The sequence below is a fragment of the Rattus norvegicus genome, chromosome 2, assembly GCF_021556685.1.
Source record: "Rattus norvegicus strain SHRSP/BbbUtx chromosome 2, alternate assembly SHRSP_T2T, whole genome shotgun sequence".
Lineage (NCBI taxonomy): Eukaryota > Metazoa > Chordata > Mammalia > Rodentia > Muridae > Rattus > Rattus norvegicus.
The window spans coordinates 90,382,943-90,402,270 of NC_141535.1; the positions used below are offsets into that span (position 1 = coordinate 90,382,943).

A 19,328-nucleotide genomic window follows, 5' to 3' on the forward strand; every position below is an offset into this window, starting at 1 on the left:
AAGTCTCTCAAGAAAGAAATCCAAGAAAACCTCGGAAAATGGGGAAATCTTCCATGCTCAAGAAATCATAGGATAAAAATAATAAAAATAACTATCCTACCAAAAGCAATGTACAGATTTAATGCAATCCCATTAAAATTTAAGAATTCACATACATGGAAAGAGCAATTCTCTAGTTCATATGTAAAAACAGCAACAACAACAAAACAAACTAACAAAAACAGGATATGCAAATCAATTTTTAAGACTATAAAAAAGAAAAAAGAAAAAAAAACTTCTGTGGGAAATCACCATCCTTGACTTCAAGTTGGACCACAGAGCTATAGTGAGAAAACTGTATGTTATTGGTAGAGAGAAAGACCAAGATCAATGGAATAGGATTGAAGACCCAGAAATAAAACCACACATTTATGGACACTTGATCTTTGAGAAAGAAGCTGAAACTATATACTGAGGGGGAAAAAAGCATCTTCAGTAGATGGTGCTGATCTAACTGACTGTCTCTATGTAGGAAAATGAAACTTGATCTAAATTTGTCACTTTGCATAAAGCTCAAGTCCAAGTGGATCAAGGATATCAACATAATATCTGAGACACTGAATCTAATCGAAGAGGAACTGCAAACAAGCCTCAGGACAAATCAGCAACCTAAAGATTGGAAAAATCTTCATTAATACTACATCAGATAAAGCTCTAATATTTAAAATATATAAGCTATCTTCCGAAAAATTCCAATCAAAAAATGGGATATAGAGTAAAACAGATAATTTACAAGAGAGGAATCTCAAAAGGCCAAGAAGCACTTAAATAATGTTCAAAGTGGAAATCAAAATGACCCTGAGATTCCACCTTATATTAACCAAAATGACTAAGATCAAAAACTCAAGTGACAGCCCATGTTGGAGAGGATGTGGAGAAAGAATAACACTCTTCCCTTGCTAGTGGTTTTGAAACCTGGTAAAAACACTCTGGAAATCAAACTCAGAAAATTAGAAATAGATCTACCTGAGGAGCCAGCTATACCACTCTCAGGCATATACACAGAAGTTGCCTCACCATATCACAGGGGCACCTTCTTCACTATGTTTATAGAGGTCTTACCTGTAATTGCCAGTAGCTAGAAACAACCAAGACATTCCACAATGAAAGAAGAGATACAGAAAACGTGGTTTATTTACAAAATTGAACACTAGCTATTACGAATGAGAATATCATGAGTTTTGCAGTCAAATGGATAGAACTAGAAATTATTTTCCTAAGTGAGGTAAGTCAGACCCAAAATGACGTGCATAGTATGTACTCACTAATAATTGGATATTAGTCAAAAAGTACAGAATACCCAGATACAATCTACAGAACTCAAGTAGGTTATCAAGCAAAGGATCCAAGTGAGGATGCCTCAATCCCACTTAGGAGGGAAAAGAATGCAACCACCACAAGGGACAGAAGGAGGGAGGGACTTGGGTGGGAGACTAGAGGAAGAAGGAAAAGGCGAACATTATCAGGTATGGGGGTGGGGCATGAGAGAATCCCTAAAGGCTAGCAGAATTAATGGAAATATGCAACCTTGGGGGAACGGGAGGTAGGGGAAGGACCCTGGAAAATGTACAAGACCTGGAAAGTGAAAGACTCTCAGAACTCAAAGGGAGGGACCTTAGATGACATATTCAACCGTGGGGAGAGGGAACTTGTAGAGTCCACCTCTACTAAAAAGGTAGGGCATCTAGTGGAGGGATGAGGTTGCCATCCCACAGTCAAAAATTCTGACCCAGAATTATTTCTTCATAAAAAAACTGCAGGAACAAAAATGGAGAAGAGAATAAGGGAAAGTCAGTTCAGTGACTGGCCCAACAAGCATCTGACTGAGACAGACGCAGTTGCTCACACCCAATCATTGGACTGAAGTTGGGTCCCCTGTGGTTGAATTAGGAAAAGGATAGAAGAAATTGAGAAGGGTGATGCCATAGGAAAACCAGCAGTCTCAACTAACCTGGACCTCTGAGATATCTCAGACACTGAGCCACCAACCAGGTAGCATGAACATATACAGCAGAGGACCTGGTCTGGTCTGAGCACAAGAAGATTTCTCTAACCCTGAGCCACTTGAGGCCCCATGGAGTGGGGAAGACTGGTGGCAGTTTGGGGGTAGGGACATCCTACTGGAAATACTGGAGGGGAAGTATGTGATGAGGAACTGTGAGAGGGAGGACCAGGAGGTAGGTAATGACTGGACTGTAAAAAATAAAAATAATAACAAAAATTAGAAGAGATACCTATCATCTCCACAGGAAAATAAAGAGAAAACTGATTTATTTATATCTGATAGTGTGTGTGTGTGTGTGTGTGTGTGTGAGAGAGAGAGAGAGAGAGAGAGAGAGAGAGACTGTATTTCTCTGTGTGTCTCTCTTTGTGTGTATGTGTGTGTGTATGTGTGTGTGTGCGCATATGTGTGTGTAACTTTCCTTATTGCTATAACCAAATACCTGCCCATCAAGGCAACAGCAGTAGACAGCAGGGATGTATCATTTTGTCTATCCCAAGAACAGGAAGCAGAATGAGGACAGGGAGTAGAGTCAGGCTACCAACATTTAATGCCTATTCTGAAAAACATTCCTCCTCCTGTGTGGATGTACAGCCTAAAAGTACTCCAACTTCCCAAAACCAATATACTAGAAAGTGACCAAATTTTCTAACACATGCCTCTATGGGGCTATTTTCTGTTCAATATGAATAATATGAACAATGAATGGGAGGCTGAGAATACCCTAGAAGAATTCACTTTAGAGTGAAAATAACTTAGAAAAGTTGACATAAAGATAACTAACTTGAAGAGCACACTTAATGATAAACATTGGACATCTGGGAAGATGATAGAATTTTATGGACTGGAAAAAGTTCAATCTAGAGAATTGCCAGCAGATAAAATAACTTATGTAACACTCTGGATGATCACAGTAAAAGCTTACTGTTCTAAGCCTCAGTTACTTCCACTCTATTTTTCCCAATATTCCTTTTTATTTAATTTTTTTCATACCCCTCCTTGTCCACTCTCCGAATGCTCCACATCCCATAACTCCTCCCTGCCCTCCTATCTCTACGAGGATGTACCCACAATCCACTCACCACCACCAGACCTGTAAACTCCCTGGGGCCTCCAGTCTCTTGAGTGTTGGTTCATCTTCTCTGACTGAAACCAGACCTGGCAGTTCTTTGCTATATATATGTTGGGGGTGTCATATCAGCTGGTATATCCTACCTGGTTGGTGATCCAGTGTCTGAGAGAACTCAGGGTTCCAGGCTAATTGAGACTGCTGGTCCTCTTACAAGGTCACCTTTTTCCTCAGCTTCTTCCAGCTTTCCCCCAATTCAAGCACAGGGGTCAGCAGCTTCAGTCCATTGGTTGGGTGCACATATCTGCATCTGACTCTTTCAGCTGCTTATTGGGTCTTTCAGGGGCAGTCATGATAGGTCCCTTATTGTGAGTGCTCCATAGTCTCAGTAATGGTGTCAGGCTTTGGGGCCTCCCGTTGAGCTGGGTCCCACTTTGGGCCTGTTGCTGGATCTTCATTTTCTCAGGCTTTTCTTCATTTTCATCCCTGCAATTCTTTCAGACAGGAACGATTATGGGGCAGAGTTTTGTCTATAGGATGGAAATCCCATCACTCACTCAATGCTCTGTCTTTCTGCTAGAACAGGGCTCAACATGTTCTCTCTACCCACTTTAGGGCATATTATCTAAGGCCCCTCCCTTTCTTTGAATCCTGAAAGTGTCTCATGTCCCAGGTCTCTGGAACATTCTGGAAAGTACCCCCAACCTCCTACCTCCAGAAGTTGCCTATTTCCATTCTTTCTGCTGGTCTCAAGGCTTCAGTCCTTTCCCATCACCCAATACAAGATCATGTTCTCCTCTTCGCTCCCACTGACCCTTTTCACTCCCAGGAGCCTCCCTCCCTTCCCCCTTACGATAGCTTTCTTCTCTCTCCCAAGTAGACCTGAGGTATCCTCACTTGGGCCCTCAGCTTGTTGACTTTTTGAGTTCTGTGGACTGTATCTTGGGTATTATGTACCTTTTCTTTTTGACTGATATCTACTTCTCAGTAGTGAGTACACACTATTCATGGTTTTGTGGTCTAAGTTACCTCACTTAGGGTGATATTTTCTAATTCTATCAATTTGCCGGCAAAACTCAGAATGTCCTTGTTCTTAATAGCTGAGTAGTATTCCATTGAGTAAACGACCACATTTTTTGTATACACAGTTATTTCTTACGAATACTATGAATATTTGATGACACAGAATTTAGACTGGAGATCACAGGCTGATGAAGAAACTTGTAAGGCATCGTAAGAATTTTGGATCTTTTAAAATAAAAAAGGTCTAATTATTGAATGATGTGAATAACAGGTTAAAATTAAACATCTACAAGAGAACAGCTAAATCTTTAGAACACTGATCAACTAAATGTTTACTGTATGCTCCTGTTTCATAGATACTGTAATTAACTGTGGTAGGCTGAACAATGGAGACTTGGAAACAATTAATCTTCATCCATGTACTTGCTATGCCTGCCAATTAAAAGGTCTTGCATATGTTGCTAAATATTTTATAGTTAGGAATGGCTCTGGATGTGCTTTCTTGGCCAGAATGCAAGGTACCTTCCAGCAGGAAGGCAAATAGATGTGGCAAAAGCAGAGATGTGCTGAGAGAATCCTTGTTAGATGGCTGCAGTATGAATCAGGAAAGGAGTGGGCTTAAAGCTGAGAAAAGAGAAATAAATCAACTGTACTCTGAAATTTGTAAAAGAAAAGCTGGCATTTTAGACTCGTTAGATTCTTGTCTTCTAGGACATCCCAACAGTATATTGACCTTGTTTAAACTCTTCGAATTTTTATTTGTTTGTTATAACACCATAACAACAAACATCAGCAAAATAATTTCACCAGTAATTGATAAACTTAGATCTTCAAATAAAAATATTTTAGCACGACAGATCCTTCTCTTGATCCTTTTGTCAATTAGTTAGATTACAATAGGATATTGATACAGCATAATATCTAACGTTCACACAACTATAAAATGTTTGAGTGTATGAATAATTAATTAGGAAGACATCATTATATTGTAGCAAATGGCAGGCTTTTAAACTGTACTATATATTAAATAACTATTATAATTATACCCAATGTAAAGAAATTAAATAAACTATGATTTGCAAAAAAAAGAAAGAAAGAAAAAGAAAAACCTCCTTCTAGATTGTGTAAGGGTTCTGAATTTGTCTATGTCTTAAAATACATAATTATATATGCACAAAAGCACTGGAAGCCAGAAGCTACTGAGACTGTGAATCAACCAGTTTGCATTTCAGATAACAGATTGTGAAACCATGGATAGAATCACAAGTTTTCTGAAGTAATTTTATTCCTAGTATACAGTCCCTTAAAGGGAAACAAATAATGTAAAAAACACTACATTGACTTGAACTATTGAAGAAATAATGAAACAAAGGTAACTTTATGTTATCAAAATATATATTCTATTACATGCTAAAAATAATTTTGTAGAGCACAGAAGCATTAAAAACAATTTCTTTATTAAGTATTAAAGCCATATCCTAAAATAAACAATATAATTTGTGGTCATATGACTACAACAACAGGACAATCATTATGTGGAATTAATAGCATTCAAGAGGATATTTATGTATTAAAGAAGGTGACTTACGTGTCAGGTGTGGCTGTTATAACAGTAGAAATAGAAAGTACTGTGATCCTTCAAAGTATAAGCCTTGATGTGAACTTAAAATGGTTTTACAAGAAAAACCCTGTTTTAAATATTAAAGTCTTAAATATCACCTAATTTGGAAAATACTTTTACAGACAGAATCAAGTCACAAATTTTGAGATAAGAAATTTATCCTGTATTATGTAGGTTTTTTCTAAATTGGGTTCATAAATACATAAATCTGTCTTTATGAGTGAAAAAAAAACCGAGTTACCCTGTGCCCCAAAAATGTATTAATGTTTAGATGTGTAATTAATGGGTAGATGGTAATTAATATGTAGCGTGTAAATTTCTGTATATAAATTATTTCAATTCACAATATCAATTTTAAAGGTTGAGATAAGAAATAAACATTGTACTTCTGAATAATGAAATGCAGTAAACTTTCCCACCTTTCTGATATACAATAATGTGAATCTAAACACATGATTTTTTTATAAGATTGGCTACTTCCTATGCATAATAAACCCACTCTTTAATTAAAAATATTTCATGAAACACTGAAGACCATTAATTCAGATATTTATAAGAGATCAAATTAGAAACTACTATATGTCATTTTCCCTAGGACTGGAGAGATGCCTCTGCAGTTAATAGCAATTGTTTCTCCTGAAAAGAGCTCTGTTCTACTCCCAACACTTGCATGGCAACTCACAATTGTCACTAACTTCAGTTTGAAGAGATCTGATTCCTCTTGTATCTAGAAACACTGCACACACACAATGCACAGATACGTGTGTGGGCAAAAAACACCAAAACACATAAAATAAATGGAAAGTAAAGTTTGTTCATCAAAGAAACAATGAACTGTGATATATTTGTATGCCCAATGTGTGTGTGTGTGTGTGTGTATACATATATTGTGTGTGTGTTTTTGTGTGCGTGCATGTGTGTGTGGGGGGTGTGTTTGTGTGTGTATATATACATACACACACAATTATGGATAACTACATCCTGAGTGAATCATAGGTACACTGAGTAAAAAATTGCCTGTGAACAAAGGCACATGAAATATATACTTTTTATACAACTTTAAAACAGGACTTGAAGAGAACAGTGAACACTGTAATAGAAAAACACCTTTCCCATATGTTAATGAAATTATCAAAGTACAACATTCTGTTAATGTAGAATTTGTGTGTCTTTATGTTACAATACAATTTTGGGTCATTAATATAATGTCTTTATTTCTCTCTGTAAAGATTTAAAACACATTCTCAATAATGTATACATGTTAGAATGTTGATATATGCAGGCGATACTGGTACTAGATCTAGAAGTCTAAAAAGGAGATTGACAACACCTAGAGCTGTAGTTACCCAATGTTGTGAACGGCCTGATCTATAACAGAACTTGGGATCCTCATTGAACGTAACGGGTCACTACTGACTCTTCTCCCTAGCCCTGCTTTAAAAAGTAAGTTAATTTATTTTTACATTTTTATTCGGTGTACGTGGGTTGTACTTGTGCAGAAGTCAGAGGAAATTTGGGATTCCATTCCATCCTAGAGCTGTGGCACCTAGAGATCAAGTGCAGTACTCCAGTCTCAGCACCGAGCCTTCCTGCCAACCCTATTTTTATATTTAAATAACTAAAGACTCTGTACAAAAGAATAAACTATTTAAAGTTATGTTACTGCATACTACAGACTAAAGCAGTTCTTGTATAAATCATCGTTCTTATAATTTACATGGTGTCCTGAAAATAACTTTAACTATGAACAAAGCAACAATTATATCTCAGTGAATTTTTATTTTGCTTTCTGCATTGGTTTGAATAAGAATGGCCTCCATGGCCTCATGTATTTCAATACTAGGTCATGAGGGAGGGGTACCACTTGAGAGAAATTAGAAGGTATGGCCTTGTAGCAGTAGATGAGGCCTTGTTGGAGAAAAATATGACCTTGTTGGTGAAAGACTGTCATAGAGGGTGGGCTTTGCGATTTCAAAACTCCAGCCAATGCTAGTCTTAGTCTTCCTGCTCCCTAAGGATCTAGATGTAGAAGCCTCAGTTACCTCACTAGCACCATGTCTGTCTGCATGCCACAATGCTACCCATCATGATAGTGGACTGTAAGCAGATCCCAATCAAATGCTTTTCTTCAAAGAAAAGGAGCACTGAAGAGAATACTTCCTCTGGTTCTCTATCTGAAAACATCTGCATTTCTTTTCCTGCCTCACTCGAAATTATTAGCAACATGGACTAGACTACTTTTTTTATTTGTCTGCATTATCATAATAATGGTGGATCTTATCACATGCCTCATATTTATTGCCATTGCAAGAAGATGCCCTTGTGCAAGGTTCCATATTCTCATTTCAATTTAAGACCTAATATTATACATTTTACCATCTAAAATTTTTGCTTTATAGGCTAAGCATTTCAGGAAACTGGATATTATTATTTTATAGATTCATTTACAATAAAAGTGGATTCTTTTTGGAAAAGCCTTCCATATTTCTGATGCATAGTGAAATTATGTATGCCAGTCTTGGAAGTCAGCAAATGAGAAGAATCTTGAATGAATATGTGATTAGAGAAATATGAAATTAGCACTTTAATTTATTTGAGCTATAATGAGTAATCTGTGGCTGGCTTTTTTCCCGTTTCAAATTCAGTGGCTCTTAACTTAATAAAATGAAATAAAACCTAGATTTTTTTTTATCTGCCATTAGGGTCTTTCTGTTATAGTCTATCAGTGAAGCACTAATGCTCTGACTCTGTGTAATGACTTTCACTACTCTTACTTTTAAAGCACCAATTGGTGATAATACTCTATCATAGCAGATCATGAAAACCAATTATTAAAGGAAAAGAATTCACCATAAAAAATGCATAACTAGAGGTACTAGAAAAATAAAGAGGATATGTTTATGTAATAAGTTCATATTTTATTTCTCCAATGACATCTCTACAGGTGAATAGAAGTTAAAGCCTTTCTCCTACACCAAAGCTAGGTTATTTGGTTCAGTGAAAGAAGTAAGATCCCCAGCTGGCTCCCAGTAGAGGCAGACACTTCTTTGCCCAGATTTTGGAACTTTCCCAGTTCTGAGTTCAGTAGTAATTTCATCAATAACCTTGGGTTTCAAATTCTCATAGCAGTTGGTGGGTCTGCACACTGGAGGCTTTCCAAGGAGATCTCTGATCCGGCTAGGCTCACAGGTTCTGAAGAAGGGGAGAGAACTCGGGCAGGGTAGGGAACTGCTTTTGTGGCCACCTCCACTGCTGGTGCTGCTCTGCCTCCATTTTTTGCAGCTGCCACTTCAGTTCAGGCTGGGCTGAGCCAGCAGAAGACTAGCAGGGGAGTTTCTGGAGAGATTTTTTTCCCCATCTCCAAGTGTTACAGCTTTCATGACAGAAGCTCTCAGACGATGGAGTAATTCCTGCACACCTTTAATCATTCTGAATAGGATTCTTAAATACAATATTGGAATGGGTCAGGGTCTGACGGCAGGTAATTTCTATTGGTTTGTCCTGAGAGCTTGGGAGTAACTCATCTACATATTTGGGTGTGTGATCGTGTTTCTATGTGACTGATCTGTCTAGGCCTACCTCTGTGGTCTTGGGGCATTGCCTTACATGACTGATCTGTCTCAAACCCTCTACCGGGGTCTGAGGAGGGGGTGGCTGTAGCTATGTGAGAGGGGCCTGATCTCCAGGGAGACTAGGAATGCTCCTGCCATACCCTAGGGTTCCAGGGGATTTGACCTATCTCAATCAGGAATCAGGGTACCTTTTCTTTTTATAAGAGTGGGGTATCATTAGAATAACTGTCTCCTAGGTTGGTAACAGTCAGTCTCCATTGATTGATGGGAGCACTGTAGAAAAACATGTAGGGTGAACATAACAGAAGAGCAGAACCCAGCAGGGGGATGTCTGCATTTGTTAAGCCTATGATGGTTTGCTTGGGAACACATCATGGTTTGTTGTTATGACCCTAGAAAATGAAGGGTTTTAGAGGAGTTTTGTCCTGGAAGGCATCCTTTAAGTTCACTTTGGAAGGCTGAGGAAGGAAATATCATGTTAATTATGTATCTGGGATAAGCAGTAACAGCTTGTCTGTAAAGGAAATTGGTTATTAATTAAGGATTAAATAATGGTTATCAGTATAGTTGGTTTGACCTGTGGGAGTAGATTAGATGACTTTTGAATCTTCAAGAAAATTTAAAGAAATGGAAAATTTTTTGACATAAATCACAAATGCTAGGGAGAAAATAAACATTTAAATAAAGGAGGATGAAAATTTTTGAACCGAGAAGCACAAACATTGTCTTAGGTGTCCTTGTTAGAGAGAACAAGCATTTAAACAAAGCCTGAAAACTTCTGGGTCTCTGGTGTGTTTTTCTATTTTCTTTGGCTGGCCTAGGAGAAGGGAACAAGGGGTGGGGGTGCAGGGAGGGTGGGTGCAGGGAGGGTGGGCACAGGGGGTGGGGGTGCAGGGAGGGTGGGCGCAGGGAGGGGCCTGCTCTGCAGTGCTACAGCTATGTGGTCTAGCAGACGCTCAGCTTTGTCCTGCTTGTTTTTTCTTGACTGGTAAATCCCAAATGTAGATTGGAAGCAGATGAAAAGGCCAACGTTGAAGAAAAGCTCAAAAGAAGAAAAGAGTCTTGATAGCACAGTCCGGGCCAGAGGGGGTGAAAAGCAGTCATTATTAATGGTGTTAGGGGTTAGGGTCCTGCACCAGCTCAGCCACCAGGCCTGGCTGCTTGGTGAGGCAGGACATGGGAAGTTTGACCACAGTGCGGGTGTCGGGTGTGGGGCTGTGGGAAGCCACACGAACATGGCTCCAAGAGTAGGGAAGCACAGTCTGAGGCAAGATGACAGAGGGTCCTAGGGCCTTTGACTAGACCTGGAGCCGTCTGGTTCCCAGGCTCTTGGACACTCAGGCACTGCTGGACGCTGGGGAAGAGCTGAGAACAAAGTGGGGGCCCGAGGACTGGATCCTGACTCGGGCTTAGGGAAAAGGGGGGAACTTCAGCTGGTCCCACAGGGAATCTTTGGCTGTCAGCTGGTGACTGTAGGCTTGGCTTAATGGCAGTCATAGCTAGGAACATAGAGAGGCCTTCCACAAATTAGTGTGTGGCTCTGTAAGCAAAGGACTTCTCTACAGCTCCTGATAACAAAAGAAACAGTCTATGGTTCTAAGGCATTTATTGTAATGGAGGAAAGTGGGTGAATAAAACCGTACCCCGATTTCTTAGGGCGGGCCTGAGATTAAAAACCTTTTGTAGGGAGCGGTGTATGGGAAGTAAGGCTAATTGGCTAATCTTCCAGGCCTTTAGGTACCTCATTAAAATGAAGATCTGTCAATTGCTAATAAGGAGACTTTGGGAGGCATGGCTGAGATGTGTGGGAACCTTTGTGGGGAGCCCCAGGCTCATATGATTTTGTTAATTGCCCTCAAATCTTGTAATGATCTCCATCCCTCTGACCTCTTTTTTATCGCGAACACAGGGGTATTCCACGGACTGCATGAGGTGCAGATGTGTTGTAGCACCAGCCATTCTACAAGCTGTATGAGGACTCTAAGCTTCCCTCTTGAAAGAGGCCATTACGGGACCCGGATGGCTTTGTTGGAGAGCCAATCAAGGCAGGGAGTATTAAATCTAACAGTGGCCCCTAGAATTGGTGGAGATTTGGAGGAGTGTTTTTTAGGGTCTCTTTGGGCATTACTTTCTTTATAGGTAATATCCTCTATCTTAATGTGGTCTCTTTCTGGTTGGGTGGTAAGAACTACCTCTAAGGCTTGAAAAATATCTCTCTCTAGTTGGATGGGGGAGGTGGAATAAGGGGAAAGGTAGGTGAAAACTCCTTTGATAATTTAATGGAGCCCTGCCCTTGGGTAGGAGAGGAAGGGGCAGGAAGAGCAGACAGTTTGGTTTGTTTAGTGTCTTCTCTGAAGTGTAAGGAGGTAGGGGTGGTTTTTAGGACCTTGATCTTTGGGCTTATCTGACTGAGGGGACTTGGTAGCTGTGTTGCTATCAGACTGTCCTATTTTAGATGACCCTATGCATTGCCGAATTGTGGCTAAGATCAGCAAAAATTCATGGGAAAGTGGTTTTCCTTCTTGGGTATCTGTTTTTGATGAGAGAAGCTACTCGGGTCCATGAGTATGGGCTATAAATATTGTGCTTGGCCATGCATGGCCTTATCGGAAGGACTTTGTCTCAAAACAAGAAGGCTTGTTTTTGGCTATTTTGCTTCCATGGGATTTTAGTACGGCACATATCTCCCTGGCCTGGGGAAATTTTTATGCGATGTTGAATTGCCCATGACAGAAAAGAGGAGAAACACTTTGTCCAATGGGAACTTTCCCTTGGCCTATCAGCTTTCGGGGATCCCACAGAGGTCCAAAATGCTAAGCCTTCCAGCGGATTTAAGAACTGGCAGCCGCCCTGTGGCTTTTAAGTGGCTGTTGTGTTACTAAGTTTTCTTTTCATTTTAAGGAGTTCTAGAGAGTGTTTGCCAACACCTGTTTCGGACTGTCGGTATTTACACAGGGGCTAGAGGGACCGTCCACCAACACTAGAGAGCAGCTCTGGCCGGGAGGCTTCAGTTGTCCCTTCAGCTTGTCCAAGTCCATGCCATGGCGCTGACTGAAAGCAAAGCAGGAAAGGACAGGTTGCTTGTCTCCACAGTTTGAAGATCTATTAGTGTTGTGTCTGTTGCTGTTTGAGCCCAACGTGGTTGCTAGATGTGGGCCTGTGGAGGCAGGGTACCTTTCACAGCCTCGCAGTAGTTGTCATTTATTTGAATCATTGGTGCATTTACAGGCCCTTAAGCATTCAGTTTCTGTAACAGTGAATAGTTTGTCAGGGGTAGTCCCTCAACCCTTTATTCCAAGCTTTCACTGAAGGGTCTCTAATGCTGTCAGAACGTCAAGCATGCAAGGGTAATAGTGCAGACCTGAATACGGCACATCCCACCTGGCTTTCAATTATACATTACATTAAAACTTGCTATTTCCTGTACTTTCAGTGGATGTACTTCTAACACTTCCGACACCTTGTTCACAGCAGAGATGGGTAGCCATCCACTCTGCCCCCGGGCTAATTCCAGGATAGGAAGCACATTAGCTGCTTATGCCTACTGGGTAGTTTTTTGTTTTTCGTTTTTTGTTTTTTGTTTTTTTTTTAATTATGGCCTCCATTATCTTATAATTTTCTGGCATGGAATAAAATGGAGTATTTCGGTAATTCTCGGGAGTATCTCGATGTACAAATAAGGTCCCCCCAAGCACCATTTTGCACTGTTGTCTTGTGTAAATTCCTTGTATGTCTTCAGAACATGGACAACCACAACTTTCTTCTATCCTGGCTGCTCTAGGCTAGTTCTGAATGTAAAGAGGATATTTTATGATGAAGTAGTGTCTGGCTAGATCAATAGACATGTAAATTTGTCATACAATTTCAGTTACAGTTTTTACAAACTTGACAAGAGAATCCATTTACTATTTTCAAAACACATACTGAAATGTCTTAAACATCTATATAACTTGTCTTCTAACTAGTTTTGAAGATTGTATTGCTTGTATTATTTTAACGTATTTGAAATAGTTTTTAAAAGTATAAATCTAGTTATATTGTAAAATAAAATATTTCTGTTGTTTTAAAAGACTTATTGATTTTGCACTCACAATTGAAAGGATAATCTCGTGTAAGGACAGTAATTTACACACCACTCAAATCCTCGTCTTATATCTCTCTGTCTCTTTGGAGATATTCCCTTAACCTTAGTGACTGAGAGACAAATATGAATGTCCTATTTAACACTAAGCATTCAGTCTCTTATTTTCATTGTTAACACTTCGATAAGTTTTGTATCTCTTTATTGACTACTACTCACTAGGAAAAAAAGATTCTGTGACCAGTGTGGTTAACAGTTTAGGACTCTGGTTATAAAACTGAATATTTACAAGGTATGGAAACCATGTCAGTTTACCAAAGTAACATTACTAGAGTACATTCTAGAGCCTTATGACCTCCATTGTCACTGACAATTTTCTAGAATTGTAGTATTAAACATGAGACCTCTCAATGTGGAGCAGGTATCAGTTGTAAACACAGAGCAGTACTACACTGCAGTACTGCGGATATTACACAAGTGTTGACATCTTGCATGCCAGGTTTCTACTGCAGCATATAGAGTCTAGCACCATGTAAGGCCACTGAGGACCTTTTCTCATATACTGATCTACGTAGCATGTTCTGCTGCTGTGAAAGATAACCAAAAAAGAGGATGGTTCCCACTTACTTTGAGATTTATTTTTCTTTGTCCTTCAACAAAAGTCTGTGGTGATTTTAGCAATAAGGTTTTATGTATTTATGTTGGGTAAGTGAGATAAATACCATTAACATAGACTGCATGGTAGATTTCTTTTTTTCCCCATGTCTGCTTTTTGCCAAGAGTTTTTAAAATATTTATTATTATTCCTTAAACGTTTTTTACACTCCAGTTGTTATCATCCTCCCAGTCTGCCCTCCCACTGTTCCTCATCCCATTCCTCCTTCCCCACCTCCAAGAGGATGCCCCCCCACCCCCTATAAAACTTCCCACTCCCGGAGGCCTCAAAGTCTTTCAAGGGTTAAGTACACCTTCTCTCACTTCCGCAGGCCAGGCAGTTCACTGTTGTATATGTGTCAGGGACCTAATGTCAGCTGGTGGCTCAGTGTCTGAGATGGCTAGTCTTCCTACAGGGTCGTCGTCTTCCTCCACTTCTTCCAACCTTTCCATAGTTCAACTACAGGGGTCAGTAGCCTCAGTCCATTGGTTGGGTGCAAATATCTGCATCTGACTCTTTCAAATGCTTGTTGGGCCTCTCATAGGACAGCTATGCTAGACTCCTTTCTATAAGCATACCATAGCATCAGTAATAATATCAGGCCTTGGAGTCCCTTTTTGAGCTGAACCTGTCACTGAACCTCCTTTTCCTCAGTCTCTTCTCCATTTTTTCCCTGCAGTTCTTTTACACAGGAACAATTCTGGGTCAGAATTTTTGAGTATGGAATGGCAACCTCATCCTTCACTTGATGTCCTGTCTTTCTGCTAGAAGTGGGCTCCATATATTCTGTCTCCCCATTGTTGGGCATTTCATCTAAGGTCCCTTCCTTTGAGTCCGGAAGGTCTCTGGTATATTCAAGAGCCCCACCCCCACCCCCCACCTCATATGTCCTGAAGTTGCCTGTTAACATTCTTTCTGCTGGTTCTCAGGGCTTTACACTCCCCCTCAATACCTGATCAAGTTCTCCCTTTCCCCTTCCTGTCTGCTCTCCTAAGTCCCACCCTCCCTCTGATCCCTGCCCCAGGAATGCTTCTTCTCCTTCCCAATTAGGATTTAGGCATCCTTACTTGGGCTCTTGGGCTTTTAACCTTCTTGAGTCCTATGGATTGTACCCTGGATATTCTGTACATTTTTTGGCTAATATCCAGTTATTCATGCATACATACATACCATGCATGATTTTTGGGTGTGAGTTACCTCACTCAGAATAATATTTTCTAGTTCCATCCATTTGCCTGCAAACCTCAAGATGTCCTGTTCTTAATAGCTGAGTAGTATTCCATTGTGTAAATGAACCACATTTTCTGTATCCCTTCTTCCATTGTGGGCCCTCTCGGTTGTTTTCATCTTCTGGCTATGACAAATAAGGCAGTTATGAACACAGTGGAACATGTGGCCCTGTGCCATGGTGGAGCATCTTTTGGGTTTTGTTTAATAATTAATGTTTTCTGGAAGGAACATTGTCCATCATGAATTCTTTTGTTTTATTTTTATTTCTTCATATAATTTATTTCATTTAGATTATAATTGGAACATTCTCCCTTACTTTCATCCCTCAAAATTCTCTCATATAATCCTCTCACCTCTCCTTTAAATCTTAAGCCTCTTTTTAAAATAATTATTTCATGTATGTATGTATGCATCTATCTATCTATCTATCTATCTATCTATCTATCTATCTATCTATCTATCATCTACCTACCTATCAATCATCTATTTCTAGCATCCATCTATCATGTATCTATCTCTATCATCTATTATCTAACATCTATCAGTCTTCTATTTATCTATCTATTCTACATATGTATAAGCCTACTTATATTTACATTTTCTTTTTTTAATTTTGCCATCATAGCATGGATTTTATTTTTAAATTTTTACAAAGTTCAGAAAAGGAGAATACAGAATAACATTCTAGAATTCAGGAAAATAAGGTCACAGAATTATTTTAACACTGAAATAAATGAATAAACAAAAAACCCAATGAAGTCAGCAAACAAACAAACAATTTCATATCCATGGATCATTGCACGAAAAGGTTGGGGTTGTGAAGTATATAAGCTGTTAAAGGCATATGACGCTAAATTTTGACAACAGAGTATGATTCCTGAAACCCGTATACAAGAAGAAATGGGTTAACACGTGTTATTCTCTGACTATAACTTGTATCCTATGTCATGCCTGTCTTCCAAAATCAACACATACATACATGGAAAATGTAATAATGGACGATGACATTTAGTAAGATTAGAAACTTGTATGCTTTTGCATACACTGACCTGTGATTATCGCTGAGATATTTTAAACAAGTCAAAGGAATAAACTTCATTCATCTTTGAAAGCATTTTCCAGGTGAGCTTCTAACCCTGTAGCCAAGATGGATTCTCATCTTATATTTTCAGCTTTTCTATTGTTGCAAAACAAAATTTTTACACTGCAGCTAAATTCTTCCATTTTGTGGAAACTGCATATACTCAAGATATTTTATATTTATTTTCTCTCCCTTTGTTTTTATTTTATTGGGTAGTTGATGTACTTACATTTCAAATGTTATTATCTTTCCTGGTTCTCCTCTCTCCCATTCCCTCCTCCCCCTACTTCTATGAGGATGATCACCCTCCCACCTTGTCATCAACAGCCTGGCATTTTCCTACATTGGGAAAATGAGCCATCACAGTAACAAGGGCTTCTCCTGTTGATGCCAGACAATGCCATCCTCTGCTACATATGCATCTGGAGCCATGGGTCCCCGTCCGCATGTGTAATCTGTGTTTGGTGGTTTAGTCCCTGGGAGCTCTGGGGTGTCTAGTTGGTTGATACTGCATTCTTCCTACCAGATAGCAAACCCCTTCAGCTCCTTCAGTCCTTCCCTAGCTCTTCCATCGGAGTCCCTGTCCTCAGTCTGTTGGTTAACTGCAAGCATCTGAATTTGTGTCTGCTCTGGCACAGACTCTCAGGAGACATCCATCTGCAAATAACATGGCAAATAAATAACATGTTTTGGAATGAGTGCATTGAAGTTGGAGTGGGCTGGTTGGAATGGGAGCATCCTTATAGAAGCAGGGGGAGGTAGGAGGGGGCATGCAAGAGAGGGGAAAGGGGATAACATTTGAAAAGTAAATACATAGAATATCTATGAAAATAAAATTAAAAAAGTAAAATAAAAGTCTATACTCTGGTATTGTCTTGCTATGTTCCAGGAACATATAGAATAGCCTAAAGGCAACTTAACAGAATAATTGATTGGAATTTTTGTTTTTATCATTATTCTGCCAAATACATTTAAATGTTGAAATAATTTCGGAACTTTTAGAGTTATTTGCATTTCAAAAAACCTTCATCCTGTGAATTTTTTAGCATGGTGATATACATCCTAAGCCCTAAATAGAATTTCAGTTCTCACTTTAATGTCCTCGTGTCATAACAACAGTTTTAAAGAAGAGCTGTGTAAAAATTCAAGTGATAAACTAAAATTCTTGAAGTTGTCATAGCCTTCACCTACTTGTGGAGTTTCACTGCTACCAGCCTTAACTCTCAGTATTCTCTGTCCTTATTAAGTTGGCTGATGCTTCAGACTCCGCTCTCTCCTGTACACTTCTGCTGCTTTTGCTACAGTACAGTAACATTTTCCTCACCGGCTCTTAGTAAAACTTTAAAAATATTTTACTTCCTTTCAACATTTAAACAAGTATAAACCACTCTTTCAAATGCTGTCCATGTAAGTATAAAGGAAAATATTCTTTGTGTCTTTTTTTTTCTCCATCTTCTTCAATGACTACAACTGGTTTCATAAACTGAACAAGAGCTAACTTGCATGTTATCACCTTCATGTTCTGACTTGGTTGAGAATGAACAATGACATAAAATTTCATTAGTACAGCCTTCTGCCTGGCTCACTCACCTCTCATGTACGGAACAGCATCAACTCTGGTGTTCCCGTGCAGGATTCCTTGCTTGGCTATGTGCGTCACCTCACTCATCTGAGTATTTCTATCACTCTTATTAACTCTTAAATAAGTGTTTATCAATGTCAATTATACAAACATTACAGTACTGATCTCAGAGATAAAATATAATATAGTCATCATTGGGGGAATTTACAAAGTTTGATGATAAATAATATTATTGTACTTTCTGCTAATTTCATCCCTAATGTATTTTCAGGTTAGTTTTGACTGATCTTCAAAATATCCATCACTAAAGCCACCATACCCACTTCAGACAGACATAAATTTCTTTATGTGTAGAACAAGACTTTTGTTTTCAGTATTTCCAATATTTGTAGCATATATATATACACACACACATATATATAAATATATATAATTTTATTAAAAGATTATAGGTCTAATATTCTACTAGGTTGAAAGTTATTTAATAAACATTTTAACTCAATTTTATCTCTTGGTAGGTTACAGTCCATCATACCATCACACACACACACACACACACACACACACACACACACACACACACACAATTTAGTAGCTTCAAATTATCACATTTTGTCCTCTGGCACCGCTTTCAGATATAAGTAAGGTAACCTGTTTTACATGAGTTGGGAATTTCAGTTACTAGTAGGTCAAGCTAATTCTTTGGTCACAAAAAGAAATATGATTAGATTTTATTTTTGTTGTTTTATTTGTTTACTTGTTTTTTTACGTTTTATTCTGTTTTCTTTTAATTCTGGGGACTGAATCTAAGGCTTACTGCTCTTAGGCAAAAATGTATACCACCCTCTAACAACAACCTGTATATCTAGCATGTAAACTGTTTTTTTTTTTGTTATTGAGGCAGGATCTTGGTAAACTTCCAATCTGCCTTTGACTTTGTGTTGTCTTGTTCTAGCTTCCTGAGAAACTGGGATTATAGAAAGACTTGTGTGGCAAGTGCAAATGAACAATCTGCATTTCTAAGAGTTGATTCACTAGTAATTAGCCCAAATCTTCCCCACTAATCAAACAAATTATTTTATCCTGATTTATATTGAGCTTCTATCATTACTCCAAACTGAGTATGTTTCCAAAGTGAAATAAAAGTAGGTATTGGAGAAATCAGTTGACTATTTGAAGTTTGTCTGTTCGTAGTATCAGTTGTCTCTCCAGGAACGTCTAATAAAACCTACTTTACAGTTCAGTCACATAAAATGTTGTAAATTCGTTGTTGTTTGGTTTTCTGAAATCTTACTCACATAGTATCAAAATAAACTGCTCCAATAGTTCCTGTCATTAATTTAAAATGTCAATAATTCTTGGTGCTTGGTTTT

General features: G+C 38.8%; 1 protein-coding gene and 1 pseudogene across 2 annotated transcripts in view; one reads left to right on the forward strand and one right to left on the reverse strand.

Annotated features, from left to right (window-relative positions):
• Positions 1-19,328, forward strand: part of Txnl4al1 (thioredoxin-like 4A like 1) — a 399,632-nt gene that overhangs the window by 252,282 nt on the left and 128,022 nt on the right. The window lies entirely within an intron of this gene.
• On the reverse strand, positions 8,724-18,042 carry LOC147996157 (NADH dehydrogenase [ubiquinone] flavoprotein 2, mitochondrial-like; annotated as a pseudogene).